Source organism: Oryzias latipes, chromosome 2 (assembly GCF_053564925.1).
Source record: "Oryzias latipes strain Hd-rR chromosome 2, Olatipes_Hd-rR_3.1".
Lineage (NCBI taxonomy): Eukaryota > Metazoa > Chordata > Actinopteri > Beloniformes > Adrianichthyidae > Oryzias > Oryzias latipes.
The window spans coordinates 45,596,579-45,621,954 of NC_136238.1; the positions used below are offsets into that span (position 1 = coordinate 45,596,579).

At 58.0% G+C, this 25,376-nt stretch overlaps 1 protein-coding gene across 1 annotated transcript in view; it reads left to right on the forward strand.

Annotated features, from left to right (window-relative positions):
• LOC144989155 (uncharacterized) overlaps positions 1-25,376 on the forward strand; it is a 209,883-nt gene that overhangs the window by 80,280 nt on the left and 104,227 nt on the right. The window lies entirely within an intron of this gene.

Genomic DNA, 25,376 nt, shown 5'->3' on the forward strand with positions numbered 1-25,376 from the left:
GAGCGCAAACCCGACGCGCCGATCGCTTCAGACGGTGCAGACAAGGAAAAGAGACACAGGGCAAACGTCTGACATGATTTTATTTTGTATCTCATCACACGTGATCACACTGAGATGCTGCATCGGGCACTACAGCAGTCGAGGCGGAGCACAGGTCAGAGTCTGTGCTCTCGTCAACCGAGGGAGTGTGGAAGCGTAAGCACAAGCTTTCGGTCTTCGTCCGCTTCGCCCCGTCGTCAGCACGCCCACGATGCGAGTAGACGCTCACAAGCCCGACGTCTCGGTTTCCACTCGATGAGGAGGCCTCCCCCGAGCGAGGCACTTCAACGTGGTCGGCCAGCTCTTCCAAATAGGTCATCATGCGAGAGCTCTGTGCGCCGTGCGAGCGGAGAGTCTTCGAGGGCCCTGGTCGCCGGGACTCCATAGGCCCTGCCTGAAGGGAGATAGAAGACAGAGGAGTGCAACGGAAAGGTTAAAGGGGTTGAGTCTTCTTCGTCTGCCTCCAACGGTGTGAGCTTGTCGCCCCTCTGCCATTTATAAAAGACACCGGGTAACCCGACTTTGTGACCTGCCTTCGGGGAATTCTGCGTGACGTGTCGGAACGGTCTTCGGGTGTGATCGAGTGGTGCAAAGTGGAATAGTGTTTGCCTCAATCAACGAACGTCTGCTGCTGCTTCACCGGGCTCTGCGAGCGTCCCTTCGGACGAAAGTGAAGCAGACGGCGAGCGACGACGGTCGAAAGGTCCTTCTGCGTCTCCCGCAGCAGACTCCGCGACCCCAACCCTACTCGATCGGGCCTCGGCCATCTGAGCAGCTAAACCATGACAGGGCTCCCATTCTTACCGTGGCTACTTCTGACTGTCGCGCGGACCCAGAGCGTGGAGGGTGAGTGCTCTGTAAGCTTGCTGACATTGTTCCGAGTACGAGCGCGATCGTCATAACCCAAACAGTCAGCGCAACGCGGCTAGAGCAAAGCGAAAACAGGGGATGGCGAATTCCACACTACGGGTTGAGATGCAGTATCGTGACGTTGACTAAAAGTTCTTTTTTGTTTTTGTTCACCGCTCACACTAAAAGTCAGCGAGGAGGTGGTGTACTACGACATCTATTACGACCCAGACTACGCCTTCAATTACAGTTATGAGGGGATCAATCCGGAACCCGATCTGACCCGGCCAACGGAGCGTCCTCCATCCAGGTGGACATTGGACGACACCCAGGCCACTCACGAAAGAGACAATGATGCGACGAGGGATGCTGAAGGTGAGAGGGGCCGGCGGTCCCTTTCGAGGGGGCCGCTTGGGCCTAGAAGAAAACAGGTTGAGCTGAGCTCTGTCTTCGTTTCAAAGCAGCTCCGGTCACCGAAGTCCACCTGGAGCAGGTGGGTGACACCGCCGTGTGCAGTTCGGTGGGGATCTACCCGGAACCCGAGCTGACCTGGTCCACCGAGCCTCCGTCGGGCAGGAATCTGAGCGCCACGACCGCCGTCTGGCGGACCTCGCAGCTGCTCTACGACATCCGCAGCTCCTTGTTACTGTCGCCCGAGGACGCAGGCTTTTTTTTACGTCTGCACCGTAGTCTCTGGCGAAAGCAGCAAGAAAGCGACCGTGAAAGTTAAGCGAGGCGAGTGGTATTTTTTTTTTAAAAAAAACAAACAATATTTTAATTTGGTTTTTGGACCCATTTGTTGACTGTTTCTATCCCCGCTCTCTTTCAGTCTTCTCAGGAGGACTGTTTGTCATGATATCCATCGGTGTCACGGCTCTGACTGTTTGCACGGCTCTCTGGATCTGGAGAACGCGAAGTGGAAACAGGAGACAAGCTCCCGCCTGGGCGTAGGCTTATTCACGATGTGTCTTTCTGCCAGTGCGCCATAGGGTGATGCAAACCCATGACTGTGTTCATTTGATCATTGTGACAATAAAGACCCTCGTGTAGACTCCGAATGATGTCTGTATTTTGTTTGCTTCATTTTTTTTTAATTTTCATTTTCTGTGCTAAGAAGAGTTAGATCAGAAAAGGTTATGTTTAGAAAAATAAATGTAAAAGCGGAGAGGTATACTCTGGTATTCCTCGAGGCATTTTCCGCGTTGCTGCAACGCAGTGTGACGTTCTACGCTTATCGGAGCTGCAGAGTTTTACCGTGAGACCGCACAAGAAAAAAAAAAGAAAGAACACTCAAAGCAAAGCGTCTTACTTTGATTTTTATTTCATCACACATAATTACACAGATCCCACGGATGTAGAAGCGGTGCACCAGACAGTCTGCGGTCGCATCGAACTAATGTCCCAAACGAGAGCCCCAGTTTTGTCCACCGTGACTCCAATGCGTTCTGTCCGAAGGTTGGCTGAAGACAGGAGTGCAACGGAGAGGTCGAAGAGGTCGAGTCGGGTTCGTCTTCTTCGTCCGCCCCCACCGCTCGAGCTAGCCACTCCTCGACCTTTTCTACATCCACACCGTGTACGGGGCGCTTCCCTCTCCATCGCTTTCGTCTTGCGAGAGCCGCCGCTGAGACGCCTTGCGCTCGTCCTTGCCATCTGTGCAGAGGCGACCGGGTCCCTCTCCGAACCCTCCTGCGAGCAAATCGGCTCCAGGCTCTCTGTTCTCTGTGGGCTCTGGGTCCTCTGTGAGCTGCGGGTGCTCGGCGTGAGACCCCGCGCGCTCCGCGCTCCTCTTTCTCTGCGGGTCGCTCGCTTCCGAGCTGCCCGGCGAACAGCTCAGTTTAACCGGCGTGATCGGCTTTGGTTTTGCCGGCGACGTCACAATTCGACCGTCGGTCTCTCGCCTTTCGCCGCGAGACCTGACGGTTTGGCACCGCCTGCCCAGGTCCGTCGACTTCAGGGAGCTCCTGGCCTCACGCTCCCTGCGTGAACGGAGGCCTGCGGTCGATTTGTCAGAAAGGTCGGCCCCTTCGGATTCCCAACCGCTGCCTTCAGACGCGGACCCTCGACTCTCCGAACTGGAGGAGCGCGAACGAGCGATCCGAGCGCCGGACCTTTTCGAACCTCGACCGTCGGCCTCTCTGCCTTTCTCGCCAGAGAAACGCAGCGGTTTCCCGGAGGCTGATTTTTGCAGCCCTCTCTCTGGGCGTCTTACGTCTTTGCGGCCGCTGGAGTAAGTCTTGGAGTGGTCTTCGGTGTCGTTGCGTTGTCGCCGCGTGAGCGCGGTTTCGAGCCCCGGCCTCTTTTCCCGCTCGACCGAGGGTCTCGACTTCGACCCTCTGCCTTTCGGCCTCGCGGAGACTCGCATCGCCCATGGGCCTTCCGTCTCCGAGCTGTCCGAGCTGAGTGCGCGCTTGTAGCCCCGCCGGTCGCTTTTGCACGAGGGCGAGGACGGCTGCGACCCGCAATACGGACGGCCGACCCCGTCCTCGTTCCACCTGGCCTTGGAGCCCGCTTCCTCGCCAGCTCTTTGTCTGTACGCGCTACTGGGCGAGGAAGGTCGCGACACGCAGTACGGACGGTCAACTCCGTCCTCGCGTCTCTTGGCCCTGGCGACGTTGTCCTCTCCCGCCTCGATGTCTTCTTCGCTGGACGACGATGCGTCGTCTATGAAACTGTCGCTGCGATCGTAGTCGTCTGAGCTTTTGTCGCAATCCGAAGAGCTCTCCGTGTCCCTGTCGCTCAAATACTCCGGCTCTTCCTCGCTTTCGGAGCTGAGAGGTTCCAGGCCGTTGTCTTCCTCGGCTTCGCTCAGTAAAAAACTGTTTCTCTGGCGGCGCCCGACCTTTCTCCTCTTGGTCGCCGGAGACCGCGAGGCTCGGACGCTCTCGGCCCAGGGGGACAACCGACGTCGAGCTCTGCCGACGGTCTGGCGGCAACTCCTCTCGGGCTTCTTGACTGGCGGCGGCGGGGAGAGGTGCCTTCGGGGAACCCGCCTGGACGCCGCCTTGCGCTGGAGTGCCGCGAAGGACCGGGCCACCTTGTCGCTCCACCTCTGCGTGGATTGGGACTCCAAGCATTGGATCAACGCTCGGCTCAGGCGATCCTTGATGCCGCGCCTGCGGAGCTCGTTGACCGTGCCCTGGTTGTACGCCACCCATTCTCTCAAGAGTTCCCTGTTCGCCTCGCCGAGGAGAGCGCTGTCCAGGTTCAGGAGCTTGCACACGGCCTCTCTCTGGTACCCCAAGGAGTCGTGCAACCAAGGGTAGCTCAGGAGCAACACGGACAAGTTTTTCATCCATGTCGAAACCGGGACGGGCTCTGGGATGGGGTTGAAAAGCTCCGAGCGGTCGTTCGGGGGCTGTCTACATCCCTCGCCTGGCTCGACCGGCTCTCCGCAAGCGGGATTTCTGCCGCCCATGTCACCGTCAAAGCGGGCTGCGTTGATCCCCAGTTTCTTGAGCTTGCTGCAGTAAACTTTGAGCTTCAGGAACGCCACTTTGGCGGCCGCGTTCACCTCCTTGGCGTGGGCTTGCGCTTCCTTGTCTTCCTTGTTGCACTGGTCGCGTTTGCACATGGTGTACCAGTCTTTCTGGATCTTGTTCACTTCCCAGGGCTCTCTGTCCACCATTTCGGCGCAGGCTTTCGCTCGGCGGGCCGTCTCGGGATCGGCGTCTTTCCGGTTTTGGCTGTAGCAGCGCAACTGCCGAGCGAGCGAACCGCACTCCTTCCTGATCAGCTCCATGACCGAGGCAGCGAACCTATCCCGCTCGCTTTTTCTGAACGTAGCGTCCGAGGCGTACCTGCTAAGGAACTCGCAGTACCTCTGCAGCTTCCCAAGTGGACTGTGCAGCAGCTCGGCCACGGCGAATGCGCCTGGGATCTTGGCGTTCATGAACGTGATGGCGAGTTCAGCGATTTCGATCATCCTGGGGTCCGCCAACTTGCTCTCCACGTGTCTGGGTATGCGGTCGCACCACCCGTTCGGATCGACGCGCTTGGTGAACGCAGACAGCGCCCATTGGTTGATTTCTTGGAACGTGAGCTGCCCCGACAGATACGTCTCCCGGGCCATCTCCTGGAGCGTCTCGTTCCAGCAGCTCGCGAGCTCTCCGTTGCCTTTCACGCAGCTGCGTTTCAAGAGCCTGTAGAACCGGAGCGTGGTGGACACGTACAGCGTGGGCAAGTGTCTCTGCTCCGCTCTCACGGCCACCGTCGGCACCAGGTTGCTTCGCCTCCCATCTGACGCTTTCCCTCCTGACCTGAAGTACACCATGCGGGGTTCGCTGGCTTTGTACGTGAAACGACTCAGGTCGCATTTCACTGCGTCCTCCCCGAAACAGTCAACGCCGGCGTCCCCCTCGTTCTTCCTGTCGCTCGAGGACTCCCATGCGTGGCTAACTTCTGGCGCGCAGCACATCGGCTCCACATCTTCCAGGTGAGAGGCCAACGCAGCCTGGCTGCTCTGATCCCTGCCGGGGGACCCGGGTGTGTTCGATATCAGCAGTTGACAAGGCTGAATCTGCTGGAAGGACGGACAGAGCGCCTCCACGTGCGTGGGCATCTCCAGCGACATGTCCCAAAAGTCGAACGCGTGGCCCGCGACCTTCCTCAGCAGCTTCAGGCTGTCCAGGGTCGGGGCGAACAGGACCTCTTGCACGAAGTAAGACCCCTTGCTTTCGCCGTCGTTTCCGGGGATGTCTGTCATGTAGGTCCCGACCATGGACCTCGCGGGGTCGTAACGCAGCAGGTTCTCCTTCGTCGAGTGCTGCGTCACCACGGGCACCACCGTCCGATCCTTTCCCCTCAGCTCCTCGGCGGGGAGGTAGTACGCCGTGTAATTTCCGCACGTCAGCAACACTTGCTTGAGGCCGGCTCTGTCCGAAGTGACGATGGATCCGAAGTCGCTGCCTCCCAGAAGGTCCACCAGGTCCATAAGGGCGAGCAGGAGAGATCGAGAGGGACGCTGGGGTATCCTACCAGAGTCCGCTATGACCGCGTCTCTGATCATCTTGTTCAGAACCCTCGGCCTGTAACGCAGGTGCTCTTCGTTGCTCAGGCGCCGTTCCTTTTGGGTCATCATGCTTACCACTGCATCGAAAACGCCACGTGGGTGCGAGCACGTGAAGACCTCGTCGTGGTCCACAGTATCGAAGTACCACGGAGGGCTGCTGGAAACGACGAAGGTTTGATTTGTAGACGCGGCCGCCTCAGTCGCCGATACCGTAGCCATTTCGAAAGCAAGACCTGTTGAATGCGCGTACGGACAAAGTGGAAACAGCAGCAACAGCTCTCCTAATCCACTCTGGTGAATTCAGCCTAAGTCCTGCGAGATCCTTGCGCTCTCTCTAGCTCTTAGAGGGGAGGTTCGAAGGCCACTTATATCCTCCCAGTTGGGGTTTCCCACCTCCTCTATGCTTTGAACAGCCCAACCCTGATCCTTGCGCTCTCTCTAGCTCTTAGAGGGGAGGTTCGAAGGCCACTTACATCCTCCCAGTTGGGGTTTCCCACCTCCTCGATGCTTTGAACAGCCCAACCCTGAGGCTCGGAGGGATAGGGCGGAGAAATCTGCTCACCACCACTGCACACAGGCCCAACCCTTAGGCTAGGAGGGATAGGGTGGAGAAATCTGCTCACCACCACTGCACACACACTCGCAAGCAACTTGCACGGAGGCCAGTCATGAGACAAACAATCCGACTGCTCTTTGCAGTGTCCGCCGGCCTTTCACAGTGTCCGACCGTCGCGCAGGGAGTCCGACCGCTGCTCAGAACATCCGACCGCCGCTCAGTGACTCTGACCGCCGTTCAGTGACTCCGACCGTCGCTCAGTGACTCCGACCGATAGTCAGAGTACGACCGCCGATCCCTGTGTACACTGAATTCAGGGAGTCCCAGTGACACGGAGCCTACAGAGAGAGCCTTTGTGCACGGACAGTGATGAAAATGAAATATCACAGTCACCTAGGTTGAATTCAAAGTCACCTAGGCTTGCTTGTAGCTTTGTTGTTTGTTTGGTTTTCTCCTCATACAGCTTTTTATTTACCCCCCTCTGTGCTCAAAGAGAAAATCGTCGGGCTTTGCGATTTGAGGAGCAGAGCTCAGCATGGATGAGGAAATTAGAATTTTGATCAAAGGTGTTCTGGGGCACTTCGTTGGACGACGCCAAGACTTTGAAGTCGAAAGGCCGCGTTGTCGGGAAGCTGTAAATGCTATGACGAGAGCTGTGTGTGAAGTGCTGGAGGTTCACAGACCGAAATACACAGGTGAGCAGCACAAACAGATCTGTTTTTTCAGAGTTATCTGTACGCTCAGCGTGATCTCTCCTTGTCCGGTGTCCCACTTTAGAGATGGTTTCAGATCTAGGTGATTCATTTCCCGATGCCGCGATGGTCAACGTCGCGAAAAGCCTTTTCGAGGACGGGATCATCAACTGGGGCCGTGTGGTCAGTCTGATATGTTTGGGGGCCGCGGTGTGCCAACATCAGGACAGGTTCAGTGGCAGCCCTGGCTCCCTCTTGGCTGACACAGTGTCAGAGGCGATCGCCTCGTACTTGCTCACAGAGCACAGAGGCTGGCTGGAAGAGATGTGTTGGGTGAGTGGCCTGTACTCTAGGGGGTTGAACTTCATGCTATCGCTGTTATGAAACAATTTGTCTTCATGTTTTGCTTTTTTTTTTTTCTGTTCCTCTTTCTGTTCTTTTTTTAACGCTTTCTTCATGACCAGGATGACTTCGCTGACTTTTTCCCTTCACCTGAAGCCACGAAGTGCCATGACCTTGTAGGACCGGCACTTGGACTCTTTGTTTTTGCGGTCGGAACTGCACTCTTGTGCACGCACCTTGGGATGTGACCCGGTGGTTGTTTTCTGACAGCCTCCGGGGGCTTTGCCCTCAGAGTGCTTTAAAGTCTGGAGGGCCAGTGTCAGACACTGAAACAACCGGTGTGGACGAGAGGACGCTTCTTAGACACGCACTTTAAGGCATTGGGAACGAGGAGACGTTCCTCAGGAGCCCGTTTGATCCTTTTCTTGTTTTTCTTTTGCTCCCGCATGGAGAAGTACTACAAAGACCCAGTGCGACCAGTGATCGGGCAAGGCACCTACGGAGTTGTCTACAGGGTGCGAGATGTGAGAAACGGCCAAGAATATGCCCTCAAATGTCACAAGCAGGCAGACGTTATAGAGGACGCGACTGTGAGAGAGTTGTCCTGCCTGACAGCGCTGAAAGGTCATCCCAACATAATACAGCTCCTGGACTGTTTCATGGACGAAGATCGGGTGGCGATGCTCATGCCTCACGTGCCCTTCGAGCTGACCAAAGCTATTCACCGCCAGCCACCGGCTCCGCTCAGCTTCGTGGCCAGCTTCTCGCTTCAGACGGCGAACGCCCTGGAGTACATGCACGGACTGAACATCTTACACAGGGACCTGGTTCCGAGTAACGTGCTTCTCGAGGAAGATCTGACGGTGAAGGTGGGCGACATGGGCCTAGCCAGACAGTACTCCCGACGCATGAGCCTTTGCGTGGTGACGGAGCCCTACAGGGCTCCGGAGTTGTTTGTCCGCGGGAACGCCGCGGAGTACACGTGCGCCGTAGACATGTGGAGTTTGGGAGCTATGATACTGGACGCAAAGGAAGGCGCCGTGGTGTTCGCTGCAACGCGTGGGTCCAGCACTCTGAGCAAAGTCATGGCACTGGCGGCCTCGGATCCCGACGGGGGAGCGGAGGAATCGACGCCCGCCAGGCAGGAACTGATACCCAACACTATGAAGTGTGAGCACACCAAACGCATCGCCTTCCGCCTAATCGCTCTCAGGCACGACAAGAGGCTTACGGCTCGCCAGCTGTTGGACGATGAGGAATGGAAGCGTTTGTCCCACATGACAGACGGAGAAAAGGCTGAGGTCTTGCAACAATGCGTCACGGGTGTCATGTAAAAATACACAGTTCAAGAGGCTTTGCAATGTCTGAGTTTATCATTTTTCAATAAAAAAAAAATGAGCCAATGACCACAGACTCTATGTATCGTACAGGTGTAAATTTTGTTTATTATTTTGAATACGTTTGACCATAATAGCAGATGTATCATTCAGCACCACTGGCCCGCTCTGGGAGCACGCTTACACGTTTGTAGCGATGGAGATGAAAAGGGATGTAGCACTCAACGTGGAACACCACTTGGCGTAGTTTGTTTCGTAACTGCGCGAGGGCCCTCGGGTCTTTTGAGGGCTTCGGGCTCAACTCAGCTTCCGCTCTTCGTCTCAGAGCGCGGCGAAAACAACAGTGGCAGCCGCTGCGACGAGAGACAGGGCTAGAGGTTTGGCTCCATTTCTCTGACTAGGCCATCTATCCAGTTCCTCCTGAGCCTTTCTCACGGTTTCCTTCAACTTGCTGAGCACTGCAAACAGAAGACAGCGAACACTGGTTGGGAGAGAAGCGCTTTGCGATAGGCGGGTAGCTAAAATGCACACATACATACATACAGTCTGTCGTGTTGTGGAGTTTTCCGAAAGTCATCACGGGCTCCATTGGAACCAGGTCAGGCATGAGAATCTCAGGCCGACGAACGCCGTCCGAGTAAGAAGGCTCGTTGCTGTGATGTAAAACACAAGAGTCCACTGATGTCAACAGCACGAACACGAACAGGGTCAGATGCAGCATCGAAGTGGTAGTCATTGTGTCTTCAAGAGAAAAAAAACCCCACAAAGAACAGTTTTCTTACTGCAGTGCGCAAACACAACTCACGCCTGAAGAGGTTGCCTCTGTCAGCTCTCCACTCTTGCCTTTTATACTTGCAGAAGAAAACACTCGCTGTGCAGATTCTAATCCCCCCTGCCCAAAAAAAAAAAAGGTCCCTGGCCAAATCCCAACCACAAGCCCGAAAGAGAGGCCGCGACCGGTCAGCTCGCGTAAACCCAGCACGCCCCTCGCTCACAGGCAGGAGAGATCACGTAACAGGGTGATTCAGGGGAGAGGAACGCAGAGCATGGCGTCAGAGTCTGCCTGCCTCGGTCGGCCTCTCATGGCGGAGGACGGATTCTCAGAGTGGAAATCGGTGTGAGAGAGCTGAGGTCGGAGCCAGCGTTTCTCAGTCCCTCCCCTACATCTCGGTTTGGTAGCGTAAGATGCCATCTGACTCAGTGATGTGTGGTCGGACTCCCTAAGGGTCGGTCGGACAGAGTGAATGACTGTCGGACTCCCTTAGCGCCGGTCGGACAGAGTCAATTGCGGTCAGACAGAGTGAATAGAAAAGGTCGGGCTGTCTGGACGCTGACCTGGCGAGGTGAAAAGCTGGCCCCATCTCTCGTCTGCAGCTTTGGAACTAGGAAATTTTAGCGGCTGTGTTCTCTGTGTTCTATGACACAGCTCCTACGTAGAAAGGATTTAGTTGGGGATTTTTTATTCTTATTTTTTTCTTTCCTTCATATCCAACATCGACATCACAGCCCTTACCAACAAAATGGTTGGATTTATCTACAATTCCAATAAGCTGCTCCCCGCTCTGGCCCCATCAGAGCCCCGAGCCGCTCTGAACACCCAACAGCTCTCACAGAGCCGGACATCCTCTCGCTTCATCAACCATCACGGATCCCCCACGTCTGCCCTTACCAACAAAATGAGCAAATCGGGCTGCTACAGAGACGGCGGCATGCCGCAGCAGAAACCTGACTGTCTGAACATTTCCGCCAATTACAAGACTAAATTGTGCTGGTTCTTCGCGAAGAACGGCGTCTGCAAGTACGGAGGGAAATGTCGGTACGCCCATGGCTACGGAGACCTGCGGAGCCTGCAGCTCAAAATGAACCTTTGCCACCATTTCTATAAGGGGCGCCCATGCCTCCACGGCGGAAGTTGTGGATTTATTCACAATTCCCATCAGCTGCTCCCCGCTCAGCCCACATCAGAGCCCCGAGCCGCTCTGAACAAGGACGGCTACCGACAGATGGACGTTTCCCCACCCCAGCAGCTCTCACAGAGCCTGACATCCTCTGGCTTCTTCAACCATCGCGGACCCTCCACAGTCAATGCCGGGGCCATCACCTGCTGCATCCCCACCGTCCCCGCCGTCGTCTTCTCGAAAGTCCCAAATCCCTGTAACCCCTGCCCCGGCCTTATCCCCACCGTCCCCGCCGTCGTCTTCTCGAAAGTCCCAAATCCCTGTCACCCCTGCCTCGGCCTTATCCCCACCGTCCCCGCCGTCGTCTTCTCGACAGTCCCAAATCCCTGTAACCTCTGCCCCGGCCTTCTTCTGCTTCACTAGCAAAGAGGGGCTTTGTCCAAAATTTGTGACGCGCTGGCCTGAACGGTCTACCCGGTTTCTCTCGGGGCCCTGTGGTCATGCGCAACAAGGCTTATGGCATCGAGGTCTTTATTTGTTTTTTTTGTGGTGTTTGTTTAAAATAAAAAATAAAACAAGACAAGAACAACGTGTTTTTACTACATTGTATCTGAAAAGATTCAAAGTGTGTTATTCCGTGTTGTTTCGCTGACCCTGATATCGTTGAGCTTCTTAAGCAAATAAAAAGACTCAGACACATTCACTTTTTCTGTTCTTTATTCGTTTGCCGTGGACATTCACAGAGTTGTCTTGGCGTCGCAGTATTCTGTCTGAAAATCTTTGGTGCAGACTTATACGCACTTTCCAGCCGTGCTCACTTGCGTTTTACGCAACGTATCTCCTCCAAAGAAACAGGCTGTATTCTCGTGCCCCAGTGCTTGTCCCTGTCAGGGGGGACGTGCAGCAAAGTCCAGGTGGGTGTTTGTTCGGCAATGCCCTCCAAGAGTCTTCTTTCACAGCAGCGGATGACGCCGTGCATTCCGTTGGCAAGTATTGTCCCTTCGCCGGAGTAATTCGTGCAGAGCCACGCCACCCCCATGCGCCGCAAATCCGGGTCTCCGTTCTTCTCTGTTGCAATCGCGTACTCCACGAACAAGTGAGTCTTTCCCACGCGCCTCACCCGTACGGGCAACGCTGCGATGCCGGCCGCTATCAAAGCATTCGCTCCGCTCAGAGCATCAACGTCAGAGTCCCAACCGGCGAAATCTTCGTCTGGACAAGCGCAGCGGCCAAGGGGGTAGCGACCATCTTCCGTTCTACCACCCATTCCTTCGAGCTCCGCGTAAGTCGTCTCCTCGGATGAGGTTCTGACGATCAGCGTTCTGCGACCGTTGGTTTCACCCAACCGGAGCTTGTGCATTTTGAGGGTCTCCGTGAGTCTCCGTGATCTCAGAACGGTCAGGTTGCCTTTCTTCTTCTCGGCCCCTTGGGTCGTCCTCCCGTTGCCGCAGCCTCATTAGTATGTCAAAGGAAAAAGGCCCTGACGGGAGAGCTTTCCGTCTGATCAAAAAGTGAATTTCATGATCGCATCTGGAGCAAACTCGAAATGCAAGGGCACGCAATAAAGGCACAGAACCGCTTGACACAAGGACGTCGGTATGAAATCGATTTAAACACCACACAGACTACAGCATTTTATCTTTTATTTGACTTCAACCATCCAAAACATGTTCCGAAAATAAAAGGATACAGAAGCAGCACACAATGAACCTAATGGCAAACATAATGTCTCAGGGCGGCAGCCCCACATCCTTCTCTCCCAAACAAGCGTTCCCGAGCCCAGGCTCCTATGCTCTGAACTGGTCCCCTCATGTGACAGCGGCTCAATTTCCGATCAGGGTGATTTCCGAAACCTCCACCACCGGCGCCCTGCCGCTAGCGTTGCTCGCCTTATCTACGTGATCCCAATGCGGCGGATCTGAACAGTTGACCGCGGCGGGTTGTGCAGATTTGACCTTTGTCAGCTTCGCCAAATTGTACAAGTACGGCTCCTCTGGGTTTGCGCCTCCCTCACGCGTCGCTACCATGTAGCACCTCGTCTCGCGGGCCGGATCGGGGTCTTTACTCAGCACGATGGCGTACAGGTGCTCCGTGGACGCCCCGTGGATCTCGTATCCTTCGCAAGGCGACCAGATAGCGACCAGCTTGCAGCTGAGAAGTTGCGATAGCTGTAGGAACGCTTTCGAGCACCGTAGATCCACGGCGCTGCATTCCCTGGCGACATCATCTGTGGTCTGGAGCACCCCGCAAAGGGTCTTCGGAGCGCTTTTGCTCTCACCCAAGTGTATGAGCCTCACGTCTTGATGGGTGTAATGCCGCACAATGTTTGGCAGCGATACGGAGGCCGAGCTCTCCCCGAGTCGCACGCAGTGGACACGTAGGTGCTCCGATCTTTCTGACTTGGCCTCCGTTTTCAAAAAATCAGGGCGCTTGGAAGAAGCGCAGTTTGATCGGAACGCGTCTCCGCCTGACGAGGCGGCCCTGTGTACTTTCGTCGGCGTGGACGCACCGGTTTTCGAGCCTTCGTCCACCTCCGTCAATTCGCTTGTGGGGCTGGCCTGCCGGGAGCCCAGGTTCAGCTTTCGCTTGGCCACCCTTCTCCAGGTGTCGCTGCAGGACGCTTCTGTGTGCTCCATCGGAGTTTGCTCCGTACACAGAGATGACACGGTTGTCCTTATGTAATTTTCATAGTCCTGGAACAGCGAGCCTCCGGGGGATCCCATCGCTTCATCTTCGCTGCGGTCGAGTCCTTTTAGCCTTCTGACGCAGTCGTGCCGGAGCAGCCGTGACACTCTCTTCGCAGAGCACAGCGCGGCACACCGGATTCTTTCGATCAGCTCCGTCTCCACTGCGCTTTTCTCCACGCCTATCAGTTGGCACACAACGGCCACGATACCTTTCAGAATCTCCGTTTCGTACGTGAGCTTTTCCGTGAGGCACTTTTGTCCGGCTATCGTCTCATCGGCCCGTTTCAGACGTGTCAGGAGGGCCTTGGTCTGGCTCTGACTTTCGTCTGTCGCGGTTGCGTTCTCGGCGGCCAGCTCTCGACTCCGCTTCAGTTCGGCCTCCAGCTCGTTGACGCGTTTCGACCGGGACTCGTTTTCGGCCTCCGCTTGCTTCTCTCGGTCCTGCAGCTGGGCGATGAGCTTTGATGCGCGCTCCTCCTCCACCTTGCTTCGATCTAAGTGTTCTGCGGCCAGCTCTCGGCTCTGCTTCAGATGGGCCTCCAGCTCAATTACGCGCTTTGACAGGGACTTCTTCTCGGCTTCGTTTCGCTTCATTTCGGCCTCCGATTTCTTCGAGAGCATCAAGGCTGTCTCCTTTTCGGCTTTCATTTCCTTCACTTCGTTCTGCAGCTTCTCCAGGACTCGCCCCTTCTCGCTTAAGTCCTTCTTCGATGAGGCTATGACATTTTCAGCGAAACTTAACTCTTGCCGCAGCTCAGCCAAGTCCAAGTTTGCTTTTCTAACTTTGGCTTCCATCTCCATGTGCTCTTTTGCGAGGTCTATTTTCATCTGCTGATGGGCTGATTTGTCCGTGGTGTACTTCAGGCTAACCTGCCCCAGTTGATCGCTCAGCTCAGCCAAGCGGGACTCGTATGTTTTCTGGTCGCGAGCCTCTCTTGACGCGACTTGGAGACGCTCCGCTAAACTCTGGACTTTGTCATGCAGGACCCAGCCAACACTTACCACACTTTTCCAACAGGCGCGAACGTGTGAGGGACTGAGGCGGCCCTGTGGCTCAGCTTGAGGCCAGTGAAATGTACCACAGCCCGGGGACGCGGACTCAAGTGATTCCAGGGCACGCATCAGGGCCCGCTGCCCACGTTCGTCCTCCGCTTCATTTCCCCCGGCGAGTATCTCGGACACGACTCCCAGGGTTTCGTCCGCGAGTGCCAGTCCCCCAGGTTCCCTCACGAATGTCCGGTCGCGGAACATATCCTGCACTGCTCCCGTCAACCTGTGAAGCGCCGCGTCGTAGCTGACGCAGAGTTCGGATGTCAGCTCGAATCCCAGCATCGCCTCCTGGCCCTCTGCGTAGGCCAGATTCTTGTGGAACCATTTGGCCAGGGCGTCGAATTGCCTATGGAACGCATGGGCTTCGTCAAGGGCTTCCTCCAAATAGCTGTTCCTCGTCGACGGGCGGTCTGCTGAGACGGCGGGATCGGTCCTCGATGTCGAGCAGGTCGCAGTAGAGCCCGAACGGACAAGTCCCGATATGATACCCAAGAACTCCGCAAGACAGTCCTTTCCAATAGTCTGACGAGAGAGAAGCCCCCCCGAGCTGCGCTCGCAGCTCGTCGGCCCTCCCGTTCGAGTAGTAGCTGCTCCACAACCTGAGGTAGGAGGGATCTTCTCCAACTGAGCGTCCGAGCACCTTCTCCCTGAGTTCGAGTCGAGCCCGTTTCTGCCAGATCCACCAGCCAGCGTCCGGCTCCTCCTCGGCCTCCGCGCGACGGTGAAGTTCTTTGGCTTCGCTTCTCGGCTCATCCCCCCTGCTGCCTTCCAGCCCGCCGCCGTGCCTCCCGCCTTCCCTCAGCTCTTCCGCACTGACTCCGAATGTCCTACGGTGATTCAGGCAGAGCCTCCCGCCTTGCGCCGGCACCGTTGCGCACAGGGTCGTGCAGATTTTTCCCAAGAGCAGGCCGTCGATCTGAGACACAGCCAGAGTCCTTAGGGCCGCTGGCTCGCAGGCCGAGGGGCAGACGCCGTTCGCGAAACCGCACCGTTGGCAGATTCGCCCCCAGGAAATCCCAGCGCTCCGCAGCTCTCGCGAGAGCAGGTCCAGTTCGCGAGACCAACGCGAAAGCGCTCCGCAGCACAGTGCGGTCAACACCACGGCCCAGTACGGCGCGCGGACCTGGCGGTCCGCTGAAATGACGTCTGGGCCTTCGGGCTCGACCACCTCGATCCCCGAGCGAGTGAGATGCGCTAGCAGCCACACGCCGGAGCTCGGTGGTGAAGGAGGCCTCAGGGGACTGTTGACCACCCAGCGGGACAGGGCTCCGGGGTCTGCGTCACCCTCTCGTCGCCACAGCACACTGGTGCCCCAGACGGCTTGCGTGGGGTCGGGGAGCCAGCTCGAGTCTGACGCTCTGCCGTCAGTACGAAGCGCAGCGCGGGCCACGGTCAGCCGACTTTGTTCGTGCAAGATTTTAAACGCGAGCGGGGCTCCCAGCGTGGCCAGCGTCGCGACCGTGACCTCTCGCGCAACTCTCTCCCTTTCAGACAGGTCCCCGTCGCGAGACGCCGCGACCGTGTAGTAGGAGAAGCGGTTCAAGCTGGTATATATCGAGGACACTAGCTTCTCAGCCTTATCCGTTCCATGTCCGCAGGCCAGACTCGCTCCAGGTTCTGCTGTGTCGTAGTGCTCGGAGTGGCGCAGCTCAACCCAGGCCAGGGGTGCGCTGGCCAAAACGGAGATCCTTTTCACCGGGTAGCCCTTGGCATGTCCCTTCGCGGCTCTGAAATGCCTGTCCGTCACCAGACCATAACTCTCACTCCCCTGCGAGTACACCACCCTCAGGACCATGCAGCGCGCGCCTCGCAGAGCGCCGGGCCCGACTGGGATGAAGACGGGACCTCCTAGTTTCGGGCCGGTGAGCGTCACGCTCGAGGGCAACCTTTTCTCTATTTCGTAAAGCTGCACCCACGTGTACTCCAGAAGGACCGGAGCATCGGACCCCTCCAGCTCCACAACCAGTTGAGGCTCGGAAGGCCCCGTCGCGCACATGCCGTCTAAACCCGGATCAACTTGAGAGCTTAAGTTCAATTTAAACACCACACCAACCTTTTTTTTTGTTCATTTATTTGTCTCATACCGTCAAAAACATGTGCCAAAGGAAAAAAAAAAAGTTACACAAGCAGCACACACGAACATAATGGCACCGCCACACCGTTATAGCAGGGTGGCCTCCCGATGTCCTTCTCCCCCCCCCCCCCCTGAAATCCTCCCTCGTATGCGGAGTGCCGAGCTCATGTTCCTCTCCTCTGCGGAGTGCCGAGCTCACGTTCCTCTCCTCGGACTCGGCTGTCTCGCACGACCCCCGAAATTCGGGCTGTTCTTTGTGTGGGAGCCATTCTTCTGTAGATCAGTGGTCTACGACGCCGAGTTCTTTGGCTTCTCCGCACCATTATTGCATCGCCTAGGATCTCCGATCTTCTCCTAAGCGGTCTGTGGCGTGCCGCGGATCGAGGAACACTCTGAGCCCTCCTGCCGCGGACTCCTCTTCTGCGTTCCCCTTCGTCGGTCGTATCGCCCGGAGAGGGGTCCTCTTCCATGACCGCTAAACTCTTGCGAGGGTCCACTATTTCCTCGATCACGCTTTCGTTCCTTCCTCTCCGAGATGGGGCGAGGCAGGGTCGCGATCATTCTGTCGTGATACCTCATGACGTACGGCTCGTAGTAGCCACGAACCCCGAACTCCACAAACCGCTGTCCCCATCCGCCTTCGGGCGCTGAAACGGCTCGCTCTATCCGGAGGGTTCGGAGAGGAGGTTGCGAAGACATCTCAGATGCCGATTCGTTTCCATGAACAGAACACGCAGCGTGTGTAGAGCGTGTCTAGGTCCACTAGTGAATGGTCTATTTGCAAGCGGGGCAGACGGTGTACGGTTTCGGGTCCGGGAAGGTCAGCGTACTAAGTGGCACGTATTTTACCTAAAAAGGGGCCTAACGCGACGTGGTGACCTCACTCTGTGCGAGGAAACCTGCCACTTTGAATGGCTGAGTTTATGAGAGCCCCTGGAGCATACTCGAAACGCACTGAACTATACTGAAGTGAACTACACACAGACTGTAATGTTGTGTCTTTTATTTGACTCGAACCATCAAAAGCGTGTTCCAAAACCAACCAAAAATTACACAAGCAGCACACAGAAACACAATGACACCAACGCGGCGTCGTGATATCGCAGGGCGTCAGCCTGACGTCTTTCTCCCCCTGAGATCGGGAGTCCCGAGCCCAGGCTCTCATGCCTCACACCCTCCCGGGCGGTCCTCGTCCCAACGCTCCCCTCCGATTTCCGCGTAGAAGCTGAGAGTGGTGTTGCTCGCCACGCCGTCCAAGTACTGCGAATCGTGCAGAGGATCGACAAGAGCAACGGGCGCTCCTGCCGAGGACGCCTCCTCCGGGATCTTGCCTTCGTTCGGAGCTGGGTCCTCTTCGACGACCGCCAAGCTCTTGTGAGCTCGGACTATCTCCTCGATCACGCGCTCCCTCCTTCCCAGCACATACACGGTGTCCAGGTACGCGGACAGGTTGTCGTACTTGCCCGTCTTCAGAGCGGGCCCTCCGCGAGGTCTTCGAGAAGAGGCGAAGTGGGCCTCGCTCCCGTAGTGTCTGTCCATTATGTCCCGAAACGTCGGGTCGGGCAGCTCGCAGACGCTTCGAAACACTGACGCCTCGGTCCCCGGTTCCCGGTCCATCTGGAGGGTCAAGGAGGGAGGGGCAGGAGGACACGACGGGATCTCAGATGCCGATTCGGTTTGATGCGCAAAACACGCAGCGCGTGTGGAGCGTTTCCAAATCCACTAGTACTTCGGAGAAAATGGTCTGTTTGCAAGCGGGGCACACGGTGTACATCTGCTTCAGGTCGGTGAAGGTGCACGTGTTCACGGTCGACGTGCTGAGCGGCACGTTCGCCACCGGGGCCGCGCAGCAGGACGAGACGAATTTCATTTGTTCGAAATCGAACGCCACGTCGATGTTCCTGGGGTTGCCTTTCACTTCGGACGATCGGAACGTCTGGTTCTTCAGACACCTGACGCACCTCAGGTCTCCCTCCGCGGCCCGAGCCCGGTCCCGGCCCGGAAGCCCCACGGGTGCCAGCAGTATCTGTTTGTGGTTGTAGTCTATCCAGTTTATGTGACAGCTCAACACGGCGTACAGCAGCATCCGTCGTTCGGGGCTCTGGCTTCGCAGCTGCCCGAACTGCTCCCTGCTGACCATGTCCGCTGCTTCCCTGAGCTGCGGGATGCACGCCGCGGCCATCTCGAGCGGCCGGTCCGTCGTGTAAGCGGCGGCCAGCCTGTAATAGCAGCTCAAGGGCCACTCCGAATTTAGCGCGAGCATCGAGTGGCCCGAGGCCTTCACGCACTGAAATGCTCTGACGAGTTTGCAGTGGTACGACCGTCTCCTGGGGGCAAAGCAGAAGCGAGACCACTTCACGGGGTCTCCGCTCGACCCGTCGCCTTCCGGGCGGCTGCTCAATGGAGCAGAGGTCGTCCGGAGGGTGGCGAAAGGAGACACTGAGCGCAGTACACGTGTCACCCGTCTCCCGCATTCGTTCGCTCCGAGAGCCGCTCGGCTCCGCCGCGACTTGGCCTGGGGGCCCGCTCCGCCGTCGAGAGGCGCTCCTGATTTCTCCCGAGAGGGAGGTCGGACGACGGAGCTGCCCTCTGCCCGCTGGTCCGAGATGAGCCTAAAAGCCTCCAGTCTGAGGGCCAGGGCCTTGTGCGAAGAGTGCGACTCGTCAAAAAACAGATCTTCTGCTTGGAACCTGTAGAAGTCAGCAAGCAGGGCCACCCTGAGCATTGCCTCGCGCCCCCTCAGCTTGGACAGCTTGTCGCGGTCGGGCACAGTCCCCTCTCCAAACAGACCGTCTGAGCCGACCAGCACGGGGCGCAGAGTCGAATCCCAAAGGTTAGAGCACAGCGAGTAGGCTTCGCCGTAATCCTCGACCGGAGCTTTGGCCTTGCTCGTCAGCAGCCTGACCAGCTGAGCTCGAACGCTCGAACTGTCCCGAGAACCCTGTCTAATTTTGTTATGGCACACGGCGTGGTTGTGGAGGCACTCAAGGTAAGCCTGGACGAGGGCTGCTTTTGCGTGGCAACCGGACCGCACGACTCCGCCGTCGCTTACCCGTGCCCCGTGGAAGCTTTCGCGCCCGTGCTCCTCGGATCGCCCGTCACGCTGCATGTCTACTGCCCGGCCCTGTTCCCCGACAGGGTGTTGAGAGTGCACGCCGAACACCTGGGTCACTTCACCGGGATGAGGAACGTGCCTCGCGTGGACCCCCAGCAGGAACGAGCGCTCTTCTCAGGTCTGTGTGGACTGTTCGGCACAGAGCGAGTCCTCGGCCTTTACCGGGAGGCCCTGAACGTCGGAGACGGCGGCGAGGGAGCCCCGAGCCAGGACGGCGGAGCAATCGAAAAGCCGCCGATGAGCGACGGGGAGCTCTGCCCCTCCGTGTTCATCAAGTTTCGCAGAGAAAACACGCGGGAGGCCAGGCGGATCGCATCTCTGGCTAGCCAACTGACGGGGTTGTTCGACGTGGAGGATCTCAGAGAGAAAGCGATCCCCCACGTCAAGGGAGAGGAGCCGGCTCACATGTTGTTTCTGTTTCTCGTCCAGCTTACGGCCGTGTTCCTCAGCTCCTGCCTGGACGAAGCTAGCCTCGCCACGCTCATGAGCGTGGCTCTCTCCCCGTTCCTGGAGGGCAACTTCTGCGACCCCCTGTGCGCCGCCACCCTGCTGAAGCCCATGTTCATCCCGTGGTTCGAAGCGTTCCCCAGGAAGGCGGACGGCCCGGAGGCGAAAGCAGACCCCGAAGCCAAGCTGAAGTACTACAGGCTGTACAAGGGCTACGAGATCACGAACGATGGCGCGGACGTCTCTTCCGTGCTGGAGGACGACCTCACGTGGACCAGCGCCAGCTTGCAGCTGCGCACTCTGGGCTACAAGATCGAGGAGAGCCTTAGCAAAACGCTCTGGTTCGTGGCCCCCCAGTTCGGAGACAGGCTGCGCATGACTCGCGACTCTTGCATCGGGAAAATGGCCGTGTCCCCGGGCGAGCACGTCAACCTCATCCGCTCCTGCCTGCTCTGCGACAACGTGATGGCCTACGTGCAGTGCGCGCTCTTCGGCACGATCCGCAACATGCTGCCCTGCCACGCCAACAGCGAGTTCTGTGAGACCGTGATGGCGGCCCTGAACGGCTCCATGAGGAGGTTTGCGGCCGAGGCGCGTCACCAGAGCAGAGAGCTGTTCTCTCGCCTGGAAGGGTGGAGCGGCCCCTGCGCCGGCAACTGCCTGTACACGTCCGGCGTCAGTTTCGCTGGTCAGTCCGAGGGCAGGAGCCTGTTCTTCGGCAAGATCTTCACCGGCCCCGAGGACAGGAAGCCTCCGGGGAAGTACAAGACGGCATTTGGAGACTTTTCCAGCGTCACTCTGGGCCTTTCGCTCAAGACGGGCTTGCTGGAGGCGCTCAGGGTCGCGCTGGAACGGGACGAGGCGCCCAAGGCGGGCTGCGGATTGAGGCGCGAAGCCGGCGGCCGCATGCAAAAGATGCTCTCCACGGCCCAGGAACCCGTGTGCGCGGAGAGGGTGGTGACCGAAGTCGCTTTCTTCGCTCGCTATCACCACAGGTTCAACTCCGGAGAGTTCACCGAGGTGGGTTGCGTGAAAGCCATGAGCGAGCCCGGCTTCAACGAGCAGATACACAAGGACGTGCTGGACGACAAGAGCGAGTACCGCCTGTCCCTCGCCCACGGCGCACTGCCGATGTGCGCGCTCACGCTTTCCATGACCATGAGACAGACCGTCATGATGACTTTGGGGTTCTTCTGCGTGGAGCTCGCGCACGGAGCTTACGCCGGGGCCAAACTCAACTACAGTACGCTGTGCTCCCGCTTGGTCTCCCTCTCCACCGTGGCCAAATTCAGGCACGGGAAAGACAGCGACAACACGAACGTCTTCCAGGCGTTGTACGGCAACTGCCTGAAGCTGACGTGCGCCATGTTCAGCAAACCGAATCCGCACGCACCGATAAACTATCACGATCTAGATCTAGTCGAGTGGCTGCACCCCGACAACCCCCGCCTCCCCTGCTACCTGCGCAAATCGCTGGCCATGATAGGGGGCACCAAGGCTCGAGTTAGAGACATAATGCGGCAGCACGGACTCTGCTACAACAGAGTTATGTTCAGCGATGGCCAGCGCCGGTTGCTGTTCTCCCACGCTTTCGCCAACGCGGACTGCCTGATCCACGCACCGGTTACGATCTGCTCCAGCCTCAGGCTGTTTTCGAACACCCAGAAGTCGTTCGGGTCTCTCAAAGCCTGCAGGTGGGGCTGCTACTACCGAGTGACGATCATGAGCAACGGCTGCGTGAACACGGCCCTGTATACGAACCGCGGATACGGGGGCTTTGACAGCATCGCCTCTCAAGGCAGCGCCACCGGGGACGAGGTGTTGGAGAGGATCAAGCAAGAGGTGTCTCGCGTGTTGCCCAGGATCGACGTGGGCCGTATCAGGATGATGGCCCCGGAGATGAAGGAGACAGAGTTTGCAGCCCTGGTGTCCGCGGTGAAAGACAGCAACATCGAGGTCACCGGGCAAATGGACGGCGACGCTGAGCTTGAGCCGTGGCAGGAGGATGGCGCGGGGGAAGAAAATGCGAAACGCCCCTTGGACCACTCTGACGCCGACGACGCCAAGAGAGGTCGCTGGGATGCCTGTGAGACTGGTCGGGTTTCCGAGGACGAAGAATTTTTCTTTTTGTAGTGAGTCGATGGTGGGGTGTGTGGGCTGTGATAGATGGAAAGGAAGAAAAAAAAAAACTTTGCACTTGGAATGTGGTTGAAAGCAAACATGTGCGAATAAAAATGTTGTGAGAGAACAAACACAGAGTCGTCTGGTCATTTTCTTGTCTCCATCCTTCACAAACGTACGAAATGAAACACGTTTGGCCGCGACGGCTCTACCTCGGCCGCGACACCGAGCTCAAGTGACGACAAGAGGCCCAATGCTGAGGAGAGGACCGACGGCGAGAGGTGTCGCTCGGGCTGCCTCAGAGTACAGAGACTTTTTTTTTTTTCATTTAGAGAGTGACACAGAGTGTGTACAAACCGACGGCGAGCGGCCGGGGAGGAGAGAGCAGGAGAAAAGGCTGGGGCGTCAAGAAAGCATGCCGCAGACCGCTCCGTCGTCCGTTTAGATGATTTGTGTGCGGTTGGAAAGTGATTGAAAACAAGCCTACGAAAAGAATAAAGTGACATGACAAACACAGCCGTTTTCATTGTTTTATTGTTTCGCTGCCTCGAGTCTTCACGAATGTAAGAAATGAAGTATGTTCAGGTGTAACAGCTCAACCGTGAGCATCAGCTGCCGGTAGGCGCAGCCCAGAGCGTGCAGATCCCGTCGCACGCAGAAAGCGAATCGGGACTCCATGCTCCCGATGGTGTTTCCCAAGCGGCCCTCCTGCGTCGTCCCGACAGGCCTTGTTTTGCGCCGGGCCTCCAGTCTGCGCAGGGATTCCTCGGCCCTGCTGTAATCGAGCTCCCCGCAGCGGGTCAGCTGCAGCTCTCCGGGCTGCACGCGCGCGCTCACCAGAGGGCTGAGGGCCCCGCAGACCGACACGAGCATTTCCGAGTTTGCCGTCCGCTCGCGGGCCACGGGACACGCGAGGTTGGTGAACTTGCACCTAGGCGTTTCTTCCCTGCCGTGGTGTCGATCGCGCGGGTCGCGGGGCTCTTCGAAGGAGCACAGCCCGTACATGTTCATGAACTGGTACGAGGTCGAGGCCGTGCTTTGCCTTTCCACGTGCTCGCGCACCATGTCTTTTATGTCAGAGAGGGCTTTGGCCCTCAGTTCGCCGTACAGCCTCCTGTATTCCACGTCGATAGGACTCTCTCCTCGGTCGTCGTCCTCCTCCCTGATTCTCTTGGGCACAGGAGGCTCATCGTTCGGCTCGCCTTCGCCCTCCCAGTCCGGGAGCGAGCCGTAGCATGCTTTGACGGCGCTCGCCACGAAAAAAAGTTCGGGGATGTCCGCGGGACGCGAACCTCCCGTTTGCGTGGACATAACCGACTGCGCCCACTTGATCCGATACCTGGTCGACGAACTCGGAAGCGCCTCGCTCGCCGACCTGCCTTTAGTAGAGTGCCTGGTCAAGCATCTGGAGCTGGTCTCCGGCCCTGACGTCTGGTCTCCTAGGGCACGCGCCTACGTCGGCTACGACCCTCAGGTCCACGGCTCTTTCGGGCGGTTGAGGCCCGGACCGGCCGGCCGCGTGCGGTTCCTGGGGAAGCTGCTGCCCGTTTACTGCAGGCTGTGCTTCCTCTGCGACTGTCACGGCAGGGCTCTGGATGCCGCGAGGACGCTGCGGTCTAGACTGACGGCGGCCGCCGAGTCCGGGGGATCGGCGGCGCCCCCGAGCCTCGCGTACGAGACCAGGGCCCTGGAGTACCTGACGGAAAACCTCTCCTCCGCTCCACCTCCCGAGTGGGACTGCGTGCGCCGTTCCCCTGACGTTTCGGCCGAAGTGAAAATCGCGAGCGAGCTGCTCTGGTCCCACTTGGTGCTGGTTTACGCCGGCAACCGCAGGCTGCTGCTCTTCAACGCGGAGCTGTTTTTCTCAAGGCCGCTACAGTCGACGGCCCTCTGCTCCAGCGAGCTCAGGGAGGCGCTGTTTTTGCACGGCAAGCATGGACCCTTCTCCCAGCGCAAAGGCCGCCGTCAGGCGCGAGGAGCGAGTATCGGCTCTGCGTGGCAGGGGCGAGACTGCCCCGTTCTTCCACCAGACCCGCGTGCACAGCGAGGGCCTAGATCCGACAGGGGGGGAGGAATGTTGCGAGAGACCCGAGTGTCTCGACTGTGCTGGCTCGCGGTTTTGTGGCTCCTGGACCAGCACCGATGCCACAGCGAACTTGGTTGGCTCAGTAGGCCCGTACCGTGTCGTCCCTAGCCCCGACGTGCTCGGGCGAGGCGGGGAGCCAGAGCCCCGGCGCCCTTCTCCGCAGGAGACAAACGACACCCTCAGGGCCGCCGGCAGCTGCGTGGTGGACCTGAACGGCTCCGTGCTCCTCCACGTGCTTCACGTGAACACGGTGGGCAATCGCAAGTTCAGCGCCGTGGTGTACTCGGAAAGCCTCAGGCGCTACGCCCTTCAGCAGTCCAACACGACGAAAACCAAGCTCGTGAGCAGGCTCCGCTTCGTCTCGGACAAGAAGAAGCTCAGCTCCCGACACGGCTACAAGAACACCCGCATCGAGTTCTCGTCCAACCCCAGCCGCAGCGCGAACTACACGTCCAACGCGAAGCACGCGCTGCAGCCCTACTTCAGGGGGCTGTTCGAGACCGTGTCCATGGCCCAGGGCACCTGCGTGGTCTCCGCTAAGCCCTTCGAGGTGAACAACGAAAACCTCACGAGCTACATGTACGGCGTGGCGAACCCCGCGAGCGTGGTGATTCGCATGAAAGACACCAAAAAGGACTTTCACACTCCCTTCTTCTTCTCCTCGGTAAACGTGACGGGCGAGGAGAACAGGCACCAACTTTTCTCCTCCATGTCCATCAATTCGCAGAGGGTGAAGAGCGCGGCCGAAGAACTCCCCCGGGCCCTGGCATCCGTGGCCTCGCTCGTGGAGCTCCACGGCCACTTCAACAGACTTTGCTGCGAGCTGGCGCACGAGCGAGGTGGCACTCTCACGACCAGGGAAAAGGTCTGCCTGGTGTACCTCACGGAGATGTACTTTTTGCGAGTCAGGGACCGGAACCACCCCACGCGCTGGCCCGGCTACAGGGAGGCGCTGAGGGGCTCATTCGCCGGCCGCTACGGGAGCCGGCTGACGGCGTTTCAGGACAGAGTCCTCTCCAACTACTACCAGAAAAACCCAGAGTTCGTCCACCTGGTCCCGTGGCTCCTGGACAAC